General features: G+C 35.7%; 1 protein-coding gene and 1 long non-coding RNA gene across 2 annotated transcripts in view; both read left to right on the top strand.

The window, feature by feature from the left end:
• Positions 1-15,316, top strand: part of LOC110385712 (uncharacterized) — a 120,744-nt gene that overhangs the window by 88,272 nt on the left and 17,156 nt on the right. The gene's annotated exons all lie outside the window — the stretch shown is intronic.
• LOC134198734 (uncharacterized) lies at positions 88-13,725 on the top strand. Its single transcript, XR_009972893.1, has 2 exons — positions 88-252; positions 13,493-13,725. It is a non-coding gene; the product is annotated as an uncharacterized LOC134198734 (long non-coding RNA).

Raw genomic sequence — 15,316 nt, 5'->3', positions numbered from 1 at the left:
ATATATTTTTTAGAATGCATTCAAATCTTATAGAAAATAATTTGAACTCTATATTTATGTCTATGGTTTTAAAAGTCGAAACTTATTTCACAAAAAAAGTAAATAAGTACCTATGTCATTTAACGAAAAATATTTAATTCTATCTATAAACGGAAAAGTGTCAAGAATGGTCAGGGGTTAAAATTATGGATTTCTTAAATTAAAACCCAAGTGAGAACCGTAAATTTTCAATAGCGGACCGACTGTTGGAAGGTTATTTATTGAATTTTTAACATTTTTCCCTATTGTGAAAACTAATTTAAAATGTTAACTAACTAATGTATTTAATTGAACGAATTCGTCTGTTTGTTTCCGTATAAGTGTGAAGTGGGCGCTTAAGACTGTTATTTTGTCGTTTGCTAGAAATATTGTTTTGTTTATATTGTTTGGCGCCAACAAGTAAGCTGTTTTTTTATTTACACTCAAACACAAGGGAGTAAGTTCGAAAATCTCTCGCGTTCCGGCCACCAGAGCCGAGATTTTACTTGTAGTAGGACCTCTTGTGAGTCCGCGCGGGTGGGTACCACCACCCCGCCTATTTCCGCCGTGAAGCAGTAATGCGTTTCGGTTCGACGGGTGGGGTAGCCGTTGTAACTATACTGAGACCTTAGAACTTATATCTCAAGATGGGTGGCGCATTTACGTTGTAGATGTCTATGGGCTCCAGTAACCACTTAACACCAGGTGGGCTGTGAGCTCGTCCACCCATCTAAGCAATAAAAAAAAGTTTATTTTTAACGCATTTCAACTACATATTTATGGAATATACTTCCTCCTTTCGTGTTCTCGAAGCTCCATGGCATCCTTCCAATATCATTTGAAAGCTTACTTCGCGGTATAACTGGTGACAGGACGTGTTTTGTTAGTAATAGGTCGTTTTATCAGCCGTGAAGCAGTAATGCGTTTCTGTTGGAAGACACACGCCATTACGGATCCTCCCGATCCATTAAAGGTGCTTTTAGGTACCACAAGCACCAGTCACCGTCCTCGCCGAACCCGTCGCTTGCGACGAGTGGCTCGACGAGTGAATTAACCCATAGACACAGCCCACTGAGTTTCTCGCCGGATCTTCTCAGTGGGTCGCGTTTCCAATCCGGTGGTAGATTCTGCGAAGCACGGCTCTTGCTATAGGGTTCGTGTTAGCAACGTCATCAGGTTTGAGCCCCGTGAGCTCACCTACTAGTTAAGGTTACGCTGAAATAGCCTCTCAAGCTATCATAAGCTTAGGTAGGAAAAAACCCAATATCATTTGAAAGTTTACTTCGCGGTATAACTGGTGATAGGGCGTATATTGTTAGTAATAGGTCGTCTTAACAGCCGTGAGGCAGTAATGCGTTTCGGTTGGAAGGCCGTATCACAAATAAACACTCATTGGCGATTCCAATACGCTGTTATATTAGGTATACAGAGGAGGTTCCCTTCATTTTCTGGTGGATTTTGTAAGTCGCCTTACAATACCCGCGGTAAGATATTGGGTGATACTATTTTAGGCCCATACTACAAAGCAACATCGGTGAGTTGACGGTATGTAGTTACAGAAGCTGGTGGTAATCGGAGGCGCCCACCCATGTATTTTATTTAATAGTCCAACAAACTATAGATACTAGTGTAGGATCATTTTAGAGCTGAAATGGTCCTACTACATGATGGAAAACTATTACTAATGGAATAATACTACTCAATAATGATTCTACTACATATAAACTGTCTGCAAGGTGTTTGTGTTTTGCGAAAAGTTAAATGCGTCATGCGATTTTGCATCCGACACACGCAATGGAAAAGCGTTTAAAATAAATAAAATATTAAATTATTATTGTTCTTATTACTCATTAAGTACTATTGTCATCCATTCAGAGCTCTATTCGAGGTGTCTCACGTCTTTAACTCATTATGAAGTTTGTGGCAAAGTCGAAAAGTCTCACGAGAAAAGAAAATGAGTTCCTTCTGTGATAAAAAAATCTGTAATAAAAAAGGCGGCAAATTATGAGAATCGTGATCGTAGATAGAAAAACTTTTCATTCTATTTTCAAACTTCGACTACGACACTTTCTGAATGTCTGAAATAGTGAAGTAATAAAAATAACGAGAGTGCATTGAACTCACTCGCGTCGCGGACTAAACAAAAATAATTATGTCCAAACGTAACCAAAAAAACAAATCCAGTACTGTCATTTCAAGTCATTGTGAAACTAGAACGTGCCTACGAATTCTTTATAAATGGAATTTCATTTTTGAAATAATTAGAAATCGTTTTTCGAGAAATATGTAAAATCTGAGGAAGCCATCAACTTGTATATACCTCGACTGCAAGTTGCACTTTTTAAGTATTGCATCTCTTTCTAACAGGGTGGCCACGCTTTAATAAATGTGTTTTTATTACACCCACCTAAAATTATAGCGCCTAGTGCTACTATAATGTTTATTAAATTTTAGGTTATTTTATTATAATAGTAATAAAATAAAAAATCTAAAATTGTTAAAAATGTCATAACTACGCAGAAAATTTGCGGTTGCACTTTCAAAGATGCTTAATTTTTTCATAAGCGCTCCATTTTTGACAGCAAATAAAGTTAATTTGACTCAGAGTTCTCGCATTGGCGTTGATGGGACACACCTTCGATCACTCTCTAATATTCTCTCTCTCTTTACTGGTTAAAAGTGAGACCTTAGAACTTATGTCTCAAGGTGGGTGGCCGCATTTACGTTGTAGATGTCTATGGGCTCCGGTAACCACTAAACATCAGGTGGGCCGGCGCGTGTCCAACCATGTAAGAAGTAAAAAACAAATAAAAAAAACTTTATTCTTTGCGATTCATTGCCAGCATTTGTGATTTTAATACAAATGATTCATCTTTAGGATAGGGTTATTGAGCTATGTAGAATTATTTAGCTCCCTGGACTGGGTCAATTAGTAATCGGCTACGAATCATTTTGAGTTACCTGGCGTCTCGTTTTTCAATATGCCGGACACGGAATAAAATAAAATCGATAACCTTTTGATTATTTTGATGTTACATGAATTATATATGAATTCGAATAGATCGCTTACGAAAATGTAAAATTAATATACTTAATTAAAAAAATATTGTAATGCAGATTGAATTTTCGCCCGCATGACGGGTGGTATTTACATTGTGCTCTAGTCTTATTGGATTAACAACTGACCCGAACCTATTTACCGATGTTCCTATTCAACCTATATATTGAAGTCAAAATAATATCCCAAAGTTGATACAAAGAAATAGACACATTAATTCTTATAGGGAGAGTCCATTCATAAATTATTAGTAAGAGTTTCCAAGACCCTTCGGATCACGTCATAAACTGGCTCATAAAAATTCACAGTCTTCAATAGCGTAGAACTTGTCGATAATAATAAACGATGCCCATAAAAACTTCTTTCAAGCGTTTTGAGGTTATATCCACTGTTATCCAGGGGGAACAACGCACATGCGCACCGTTAATCCTGTCTTTGTCGTTCCTCGAATATTAAGCGGTGAATGACAGCGACGGCTATATTTCTCTACGGAACGCTATGATTATTTACAGTTTTTATGTGTTTTGTAATATCGACTCTAGTACTCTAGAAATAAAGTGTATATTTATAGGTGTAATCTTCATTTGGTAGTGAAAAGGGATTTTATTTTCCTACACTTCAGTTAGGTTCAGTTGCGTTTGGGTACATTCAGTGTTAGGACGTTGTAACGTTCTGGTTCGAAATACGAACGTCTGAGTTTGAGCGACACGTGTCTTGGAAAAAGTGAGTTTTCTTTGAATAAAAATTAAATTCTAAATTTAAACTTTCTGCTGGTTCGTTCCATTCTTTTTGTCTGTAATGTTTTTTTTGGATTTGAAATTTTTAAACTCGAATGCGATAAGTGTTAATCTTGGATGTTTTTAAAATTAATTTTAATGATTTACCATAGTCCAACTTATTAATTTAAAATTTCAGCCAAATATGTTTCAAGAGCATTTTATTAGAGCGAAATTTAAACGAAACAAACACGCCATCGGTTTGATTACAGTCAAATTGATACTCTAATACAATAGCAAAAAGATGAAAATAGTTTGAAATGTCGTTCCCCTTTAGTGTTCATTATTCATTTGTCATAAAGTTCCCCTACGCGCGGCTACGGCATGAGTTTTCTTTTGGCAGTTTCCTTCACAAGAGGAACTCGATTTGTAAACAATTTATAGGGTGACAACAAGTTTAGGGTGTTCTTGGTCAAGGGATCCGTCGTTTGTATTTTAATTCGGTTGACAGTCTTTCCTTGTGGACTATGATTGTTCTTTATATAATCGGTATCAGATCGTAATAAAAAGTATTATTTGTAGATAACAGAGCATACTAGTGTTTGAATATCGAATATCTCAGAATATCCGATAATAAATATACGTATATATCCGAAAGTGATGTTCGGTTTTGTTTTTTCGATTTTCTAATTAAGTTTTAAATAATCGATGGCTTAATTAGAAAAGTATCGAAGATTTCGTAGTTAAATATAATCAGCAATACATTCAGTCTGAAAAATAAAGACTTACGGATTCTTCAATTATATTGATTGCACGCATTGTTAGAATTTAAAGAACTTTTAGTATGTAGTTACTAGGCTAAATACCTTGACCGGGCCGTGATTAGTTTTAAATCATATTTTTCATTGGTAATTTAAATATTAAGGACATAATATCGAGGGGTGAGAGATAATTTGGTTTAAGCGATATAACGTTTAATACGCGACATTTATAATATCTTTATAATTAAACGTGCGTTTTATTTAGTCTCCTATTAGGGTCAACAGTGTCGATGTTTTTAATTAAACTTCAAAGTAAGTTTCCTCCATTGAAATAGCTTTTCTTCCTTATTGCTTAGGGTGGACAAGCTCACAGCCCTGGTGTTAAGTGGTTACTGGGGCCCATAGACCAGACCAGACATCTACACGTAAATGCGCCACTCACCTTGAGATATAAGTTCTAAGATCTCAGTATAGTTACATAGCTGAAGATATTTTAGTGTTATCATTTTTTTTTTCAAATTTTAAACTGTAAATGGCCCCTCCTGTAAAGTTTCTAAAGTGTATAGCCCACTGAGTTTCGCGCCGGATCTTCTCAGTGGGTCGCGTTTCCGACCCGGTGGCAGATTTTGCGAAGCACTGCTCTTGCTAGGGCTAGTGTTCGCAACATCGTCAGGTTTGAGCCCCGTGAGCTCACCTACTAGCCCGGCGACGCTGACATGGTCTCTCTAGACCATCAGCTTAGGTAGGAAAAAAAAAGCTAAAGTGTCGCTTAAATAAAAATATTTCTAGAACTGAAGTATCAATTACTAATTTATCGGTTGGAGGCTATATTGTGAGCCTGCCTGGATACGTGTAATTCTTCGCGCGCCTTCCTCAAGGCGCAGTCTCTCGGTAGGAATTGGAAGAAGAGGAGGACTTTGGTCTTTCTCTTCTCCCTCTTCTTCTCTGGAGGCGCCGGAGTCCGACATATCCCGGTTTGTTACCCCTCTCGATCGGGTATCCGTAAACGGATTCCCCGGCGTTAAAAAAAAAGGGTAAGTGTAAATGTCTTGTCTATTTCAAGCCGCGTCGCAGTCACGGCTTGAAGATTGAGACAGCCGGATTACAATTGGCTTAGACTGTCGATCCAAGGTGGGTGGCGGTAAATACACTGTAATTATCTATCACTGTAATATCTATTGGATTTCTTCGTAATAGTTCGGAAATCTCGAAACTTTAAAGGATTTTTATTGTATTAGGTAGGTAAGCAGCGGCTTGGCTCTGCCCCTGGCTTGCTGACGTCCTTGGGCGACGGTAACCACTCACCATCAGGTGGGCCGTGTGCTCGTCTGCCTACAAGAGCAATAAAAAAAGTATTATTGTATTTTCATATGGTACTATAATAAAGTGAACACACATCCATAGTACAGTACTTCACAACTTATATTAGTTTTACGACTATTATGGTACGGATAAAATATACAATTACTCATATAACATTTTTTATCCTTATCGGAAATATCCGCAGTTTATTCATACGTTTTGTTGTTGCACGTCCCTATTTAGATAAAGCGCTCTGTAGTTACCAATAACAATGACTTTATGTACTGTACTTTATCGCGTGATAACGTTGTTACTTGTTCATTTACGATTTGTATAATGAATTATTATATTTCCTAGTGGTCCCGCAGTAGTCGAAATTCGACTATAATTAATTGAAATTGTAAGTTTGAACATTATTATGGTTATGTTGTCAAAGACCATTATACTTCTATAATCACAGATTTCGTCAAAACACATTACACTATAAACAAATAATATTATTAAAGATAAACAATATTAATTTATTCTTAATTTGAGCACAGATTTTAAGCAATAACAAAAGTTTGACAGTAAACAAAAAGTGTATATATTGTGTGTGTGTGTGTGTGTCGAATACACCGTAGCGTGTGTAATGTTTTTTTATTGATTTAATGTATTATTAATGCATTATTAAAATAACATATTAACATTCTGCACTTCTCTATATTCTCTATAAGTGTGGGAAATTTCATACTGCTCCGTCCGCGTAATTTTCGTAAAAAGGGGTACAAAGTCTTTGCTTCACATATTAATATATAGATATTTAGGCGCGTTGTTAATTTTTAGTATTTCTGTAAAATATGGATCGACAGCAAAAAAAAACCACAACCAAACAGGGTTTGCAATGTCGATAAAAAAATAGTTATTGCGTTATAAAATACTGTGTTCACGCAGTAAAGACGCATCGGAGCGTTAGTTAGACAAAATATGATGCACTTATAAATAAAAACAATCTTTAATGCGAAGAATGATGCCGAGAAAACAGTACCTACTCCTCAAGTGATCGGATCCCTAATATATAAGACAATGGTATGTCCATATAATATGTCAACTTGTACGAAAGGACTTTGTTTTTCTCTGCTTCTTGCATCACACGTTCCGTCGGTGGGTTCATTAGGATTCCTTGAGATTATTCTGTTGTATTTACCGAAACAATTTCACTCACAATCCGTGTCGTAACGTAAACGTACGCTCTGGAACGTATTATTTACCTCTGCGGTATTTCAGACACTAAAAAGTGTACTATTATTTCACACACTAATGCCTTAGTTCCTAAAGTGGTGTATGAGGATCCCTACGGGAGTCTGGACGGGTTGGCGTGACAAAAAAGAAGGGGTTTCACAGTTCCTAAGCGGGGTTCCGGTTCCGGTGACAGGTTCCGGTTCCGGTGACAGAATAAGTAATATAGACGTGTACTCGTTTGCTCTTAAAATAATATCAAGTTTTACCTTAATACTCATATATATCAAGTGTAAAAAGTCACAAATCAAGATAATAGAAGATACTTTATACAAAAATAAATCAAGAAAGTTTGTGAACAGTGTTAATGTGCAATCTAACAATGAGAAATGAAGAAATAACCTCTTGAGATTATTACTTTAATATTTTTATTTTGAGGGTATTTATTATGACAAATACAGAGTGAAGTAAGTCACAGTTTAAACCACAGACAATCTAACAATTTACATTCAAGCTAGGCAACTTAAAGAAATAATATCGATACATAAGAATTTAAGTGTTGCCACTTTATGAAATCAATAAGTTACTATACAGTCGGGGTTGACAGATCTACTCTAAAATTATACCAGAATCATCTTAAAACTATTTACTAAAAACGTTAAATAAAAATTTTCACTGAAAATGGATAATCAAATGCAAAAATTATTAGAAAAAATTCAAGAGCAAATGAAACAGCAGACTATCACTATAACAGAAGCTGTAACCAAAAATGTTGTGCAACAAATTAATGAGCGATTTAAAAAGATAGATGACAAAAACAAACAACTTAAAAATTCAGTCAAAGAACTTAAGGAGAAAATTAAAGGTCTGGAAATGGCTAAAAAGAAAACTAACATACTACTCTTTGGAATAAAGGAAAACAAACAAGAAGAGTTAAGTTTGGTAAAATACATATCTGAAAAACTTAATTGTCATCTTGGATTAAACATACAAGAGCACGAAATTATGAATACCTATAGAATTGGAAAAATAAAAAATACGCCTCGACCTATTTTGATATCCCTTGTATCGTACTGGAGAAAAATGGAAATAATGAGATCGAAACATAAACTACCCCAGGGTATTTATGTGAAGGAAGATTATACTAAAGAAATATTAGAAGCACGCAAAACATTACAACCAAAACTTGAAGAGGAACGAAGGAAGGGTAACATAGCATACTTAAAATTAGATAAACTAATAATCAAGAGCCAAACGGATGCTAATCGAGAAAAAAGGAAAAGAGACCCACCTTCTCCGCCCAATATCAGCACACCACAAAAAGAAAATGAATTGTACGTAGCTCCGAAAAAAGTAAACACAACTAATGCGTACGAATACATGGCACGCGTAAAATCAAACTCATTAAGAGAGAAAACAAATGTATAGCAATCACCGTACACTCGAAACCGGAATAATAACAATCATTTTAATACAAACCTGCAAAAAACAACCAAGAAAAACACTCCCCCAAGCCGGCTGGTCCCCGTGGGGGAAAATGACCATAACCCTCCAGTAAACAAAACACTACCTCAAAAATCACTACAAATTGGAACATTTAACGTAAGATCGTTAGCATCCACAACAAGATATATAGAACTAGTATACTCACTAGAAAAAATAAAAATTGATATATTAGGCTTAGCTGAAGTTAGACGAATGGGCAGTGGCACCGAAGAGCATCAAGACTTTATATTCTGCTTCAAAGGAGAAACACCTGGCCTGCATGGAGTAGGATTTTTGATAAAAAAAGAATACAAAAACAATATATTAAGCTTCTCAGGCTTATCTGAAAGAGTTGCAATACTTCAACTTGAGTTCAACAAAAAGATAATATCAATAATTCAAGTGTATGCACCAACTGAAAAGGCTTCTAAAGAAGAAATGGAAAATTTTTACGAATCACTGCAAGAAGCGCAAGCGCAGACTAGCGGAGATGTACTGTTAATGGGAGACTTCAATGCCAAAGTAGGGATAGCTAAAACAAAAGAAGATAAGATTCTAGGTAAATTTGGTTATGGAAAAAGAAACGAAAGAGGTGAAAAGCTCATAGAATTTGCCTTCGAACACAAACTGTCGATTATGAATACGTATTTTAAAATGAGACAAATCGAAAATGGACTTGGAAATCACCAAATGGAAAAGTAAAGAATGAATTAGACTATATCCTATCAAACCAGCCCAAAAGTATAAGGAAAATAGAAGTACTGCACGGCTTAGGGTATAGTTCCGATCACAGACTGGTTAGAGCAACTTATTCTTTACAAAATACTAAAAAATGTAGGAGATCGTTCAAATCATCCCCAAATATATTCAAAACTGAAAAAGAAATAATGATGTACACTAGAAATTTGGAAAACAACATAAAAGAACTTGAACCTTTTGAAGACGACGATGTCCAGACCCTATACAACAAAATAGAACACGTCATTAAAAAAAGCATATCAACAAACGAACACAAAGAGGAACAAAGTAATTCAAACAAAATTCTTACACAATCAACAATAAAACTAATGACCAGACGCTCGACACTATTGAAAATAAAACAAAAAACTTCGGAAATGAAGGCAGAGCTAAGTATGCTATTCAAAAAAACTAATAAAGCCGTTAAACAAGACTATGCAAACTACAGAAAACAGATAATAGAAACAAACATAAAACAGTACAGGAGCACAAAAAGAGCATATAGACAATTAAATAGTCACAAAAGTTGGATACAAAATTTAAAGTCGAGGAGTACAAGACCTAACACTAGAAAAGATATTATAGATAGTGCTACAGAGTTCTACAAAGCGCTATATAATAGCAAGTATAAAACTAGTATAAGTAAAAGTAAACATTTCATAGAGTGTAAAGACGTAAAAGACGAGCCTGTAGAGATCAACACGAAGGAAGTAATACAGCATATTAAAAAATTAAAGTCAGAAAAAAGCCCAGGGCCAGACGGTATATCCAATGAAGCTTTAATATTTGGGACTACTTTATTAGCGCGTTCACTTTCATGCTTGTTTACCAAAATTCTAAGCACGGGATTAATACCAGAACAGTGGAAGAAAGCAGATATCATTTTGATATATAAAAAAGGTGACCCTCGAGATATAGGCAACTACCGACCAATTAGCCTTCTCCAGAGCATATATAAACTTTTTACCTCTATACTATTAAGCAGAATTAGTAGCAAAATTGAAAACCTACAACCAAAAGAACAAGCGGGGTTCCGGTCAGGTTTTTCAACATTAGACCATATTCATGTAATGGAGCAAATAATAGAAAAGTACAAGGAGTTCAACAGACCAATATATATAGGTTTTATCGATTACGCTAAGGCATTTGATACGATCTCACATGACGCCATCTGGGAGGCACTGGACAAATGTCAGGTCCACGACAAGTACAAAAATGTCTTGAAGAACATTTACGACAAGAGCACCAGTTGTGTGAAACTAGAGAACCGAGGTCCTGAAATACCTATTCTAAGAGGAGTGAGACAAGGAGACCCGCTTTCCCCGAAGATCTTTATAGCAGTGCTGCATAACATTTTTGAGGAGCTGAAATGGAAAAACGAAGGCCTTAAAATATGTAACCAATACTTGAGTCACCTCAGATTTGCAGATGATATAGTCCTCTTAGCTGATAACAGTAGAAAACTAGAAAAAATGATAAACCAACTAAATGTACAAAATAAAAGAGTAGGCCTATTAATGAATAAAGACAAAACAAAAGTAATGACAAACAGCGTCAAACATCCAATAAAACTTGAAGGAAAAACATTAGAATTCGCAAACAAATACATATATCTAGGAAAAGAAATATCATTTGAAGACAGAAGCGAAGAAGAAGAGGTACAACGTAGAATAAATATGAGTTGGAAAAAATATTGGTCACTCAAAGAGATAATGAAAGGAGACTATCCACTCCACCTGAAGAAAACAGTTATGGATACATGCATCTTACCAACTCTCACATATGGTTGCCAATCGTGGACTTTCAACACCACCATAAAAACAAAAATGGTTAATTGCCAGAAAGTGATGGAAAGAAGCATTCTAAAAATAAAAATAAAAGATAAAGTAAGAAGTGAATTTATACGAAAAAAGACAAAATTAATTGATGTCCTAAACTTCAGTAAAAGATTAAAGTGGCGATGGGCTGGCCACGTAGCACGCTACAGTGACAAACGATGGACAATTGAAGTGACAAAATGGAAAGGGCCTAATGGGAAAAGAAGGAAAGGACGACCTATGAAACGATGGAGTGATGATATCATAGTCACCGCTGGGAAGGAGTGGATGAGGCAGGCTGGGAACAGAGAAAATTGGATTAAGCTGGAGGAGGCCTATACCCAAATAGGGGTTCCTGTCGAGGAAAATTTAACGGCAATGTAATTGGATCTGAATGTGGGAGTTATATATGGTTGAGAATATTTACATGTAATATTTAGGTGATGGGAAATAAAAGGCTTATTATTATTATTATTATATATTATATTATTATATTATTAAGCGGGAGTCCACGAAAATTTATTTGCTATCGATACTAAATTATTTGTTGTCATGCCATCAAGTATAAGTGTGTGAGTGTTACTGCCTCGAAATGGGAAAGTGTGGTTTTACAAACAAAAAATTTGATTTTCGCTGATTGGGACAGAGACACACATATCGATGCCGTCATAGATAACCAAATCTATATATTAATACGTGAAGCAAAAACTTTGTATCCCTTTTTACGAAAATTGCGCGGACGGAGGAGTATGAAATTTTCCACACTTATAGAGAATATAGAGAAGAAGTGTACACTGCTAATTTTTTTTTTTAAATAATGCATAAATGATATATTAAATCAATAAAGAAAACATTACACACACTACATACCATGTATTTGACGCACACACGCATGCATACTATTTATTGTCAAACTTTTGTTCTTGACGTCTGTTGTCAAATTAAGATTAAATATTGTTTGTCTTTGTTAATATATTTTATAGTGTATTCGTGGCGAAATTTGTGATTATAGACGATGATGAGGGTGATGACGACGATGCCGACAATGAAATATCGATTTCGGCTAGTAATGATGAATAAGTTCCGTCTTGATAAAAATATCATGTAATATTATCTAATTGAATTTAAAAGAAAAAGTTTTATAAATTTTAATTTGATGCTAATCCTTTTTCTGTCAAAACGATTTTAATTTGTTCGTTACAGTAATCGAAGATCAATATCGTCGAGTATCAACTATAAGCAGTACTTTACTAGTAGACACTTGATTATTGACATCTGTCAAATGGGACTTCGTAATTGGAATAGAGTATAGTTAGTGGTCTATGTCTGGGAAACTCTGGTCTAAAGTGAAGACCGTGATGAGTACTCGTTAAATAATTGCGCTATCGCAATGTAGATAGCCGCGCCATTTTCAAAACCAATCGAATATGACTATACGCCCAAACGAATCTAAAGGCAGGCTACGAAGCTACCTTAAAATGATTAGTCAATGTTATTAAAATTAAGTCAATTTAACGCTACTGCCATTACAGTTCACCATTAAGCTGATGGTTATCGTTTAACGTTCGTATCTACGAGCGCACACTCGTCTGATATAATTAAACTTGTTAAGCTCCCTCGTCTATGTGACTTTACGACGGAACGGTACGTGTGCGGTATTATCGATCGTTCGATATATTATAACGTGTAAACTGAAATGAACTGATTTATTTCAATTTAATTTCACGAAATACTGATAATGAAAATGTTCGTTGTGTAATTGGACTAAAGGGTTTTGTAATGGGAAAACATAACTTTATAATCTGTTGTTTTTTTTATGTTCAATATATTGTTGGACCTTACTCTAAAACCCCACTTAACGAGTGCGTGCGCCAAGCCTTAGTTCGCAAACCATGGGGAACCTCTGTTAAGGCTTTAATAAACAAGAATTCCACATGACCACAACTGCTCTGCCAAGAGTAACTGATGATGATGATAATTGTTGGTCAATTCTCTTTTTTTCCGTACCTATGCTGATAGCCTTGAGAGCCTATTGCAGCTTCTCCTTGACATATAGACGTGTAGGTGAGCTCACGGGGCTCTAACAGAGAGTGTTGCTAACACTGGCCCTAGCAAGAGCAGTGCTTCGCAGAATCTACCACCGGATCGGAAACGCGACCCACTGAGAAGATCCGGCGAGAAACTCAGTGGGCTGTGTCTATGGGTTAATTCGCTCGTCGAGCCCTTCGTCGCAAGCGATGGGTTCGACGAGGACGGTGACCGGTGCTTGTGGTATCTAAAAGCACCGTTAATGGATCGGGAGGATCCGTAATGACGAGTCTCTTTCGACCTATTTGTGTTTTATAGGACCTAATATTCAATTATATTTTTTTTGTTCAGATAAAAGTAACAACTCAATATATATCTATATAGATATAACTAATTAATCTTGGAATTGGAATATAAATCTCATCGTCTTAGATGAAACCATACACACATAAGTCTCGTGAGAACGAAACAACCTTTTGTTAAATAGTGTATATCTAAGAAAGAGGGCGATGAATTTCGAAGATAACACAAAAAATATCTGATGTCAAATAAATAATTTTCAATTTCAGTTTAAATTTATCAACTCTACTTGTTTGATTGTAATTAAATCGTTATTATACTATAAACTACAATAACATAGAAATATCGGACAATAAAAATCAACACACAATGAATGCCATAGATCCTCGTCAATTCACCACAACTAGTCACAACTAAAGGAAATTTACACAAACTTAAAATTTGTTGAAAATTTCGTTCATTTAACTGTGTAAGTGACACATGAAGAGATTGATAAATTAGTTACCAAGTTACGGGCTTTATTCTGTCTGTAATTTATATGTCTATTGACATAATTCCTTTTGCCAGTGGAATATACACTAGCTAATCGAAAATATAGGCTAAAGTTAAATTTCAAATAGTATATCTGTAATAATATATAGTATACTTCTTTTTTTCAAATGTCGATTTATCCCGAATACGTCACTAAGTGTAAGTACTATATCGTGGGTCTTCCGTTAGAGGCCCCCTTTTCTTGAAGTCTGCTTCATCGCAAGGGCTATCGTATCTACTGAAATTAAATACATAGTAGAATATATAAAAGAATCCCACAAAATAGTTTCGTTGAAAATGTTTGTTACGAAGAAATTTTTGGACGCATTTTGTTTTCAAGTAATTGAAAGAAAAACCTTGACGGTATCATTTAATATTGATAGTTTCGGAAACAAACAGAAAATACACCCTCACGCAATAATAATATGATGGATATATCCTTAACAAGAATGGACGTTCATTGCTCATATAATATTTAACTAGATCCTACCCATGGCTACGCCCGCGTGGTCAAGGAAAAGTGCTAGTGTAGTTTCCTGTGGGAATGAGATGTTTCTTCGGGATAACAAGTAGCTTATATAATTCTCCTGACCTAAAACTATTACCATAAAAAAGGTCAATCCGTTGCTCCAATTCCGTGGCTTCAATTCGACGTGAAAGAGAGACAAACAAACACACTTTCACATTTGTAACATTAATAAGTACATATGCGCCAACCCTAGATATAACAGACTCATACGTCATACTACTAGCGGCCAAAAGGATGTGGATCCAGAGGTAGAAAGAGACAATCGATGAGCATTGACTTTGTAGAGCGCTGTCTCTCTCGCTCGTGTGACGAGATACGAACCGATTTTGGACGATGAGTATAATTTTCGACGCGAAATGTAGTAATAAACCTACCTATAGTTTATTACCTCGTGGTCATCCTGCTGCCGGGACTCATTTCGCCTGTTTACTGAGGCAATGAATTCCGTAGTGATATGTACAGGTGTAGTTTATGATTCTGTCGTTTATTGTACGTTGACGAATTGGTATGGAGTTTAAATACATATACTAAGTGGTTCTAGATCGTGTTTGTTGAGTTGGTTGTGGCTTTTGCGATACTTCTCCGTATCTTTGGTACTGTGCTTAAATTCACATAAGTTTTTTTTATTTTTTATTGCTTAGATAGGTGGACGAGCTCACAGCCCACCTGTTAAGTGGTTACTAGAGCCCATAGACATCTACAACGTAAATGCGCCACCTACCTTGAGATATAAGTTCTAAGGTTCAAGTATAGTTACAACGGCTGCCCCACCCTTCAAACCGAAACGGCACTACTACTTCACGCCAGAAATAGGC

The sequence above is a fragment of the Bombyx mori genome, chromosome 4 (genome assembly GCF_030269925.1).
Source record: "Bombyx mori chromosome 4, ASM3026992v2".
Taxonomy (NCBI): Eukaryota; Metazoa; Arthropoda; class Insecta; order Lepidoptera; family Bombycidae; genus Bombyx; species Bombyx mori.
This window is presented reverse-complemented; position numbering and strand designations above follow the sequence as displayed.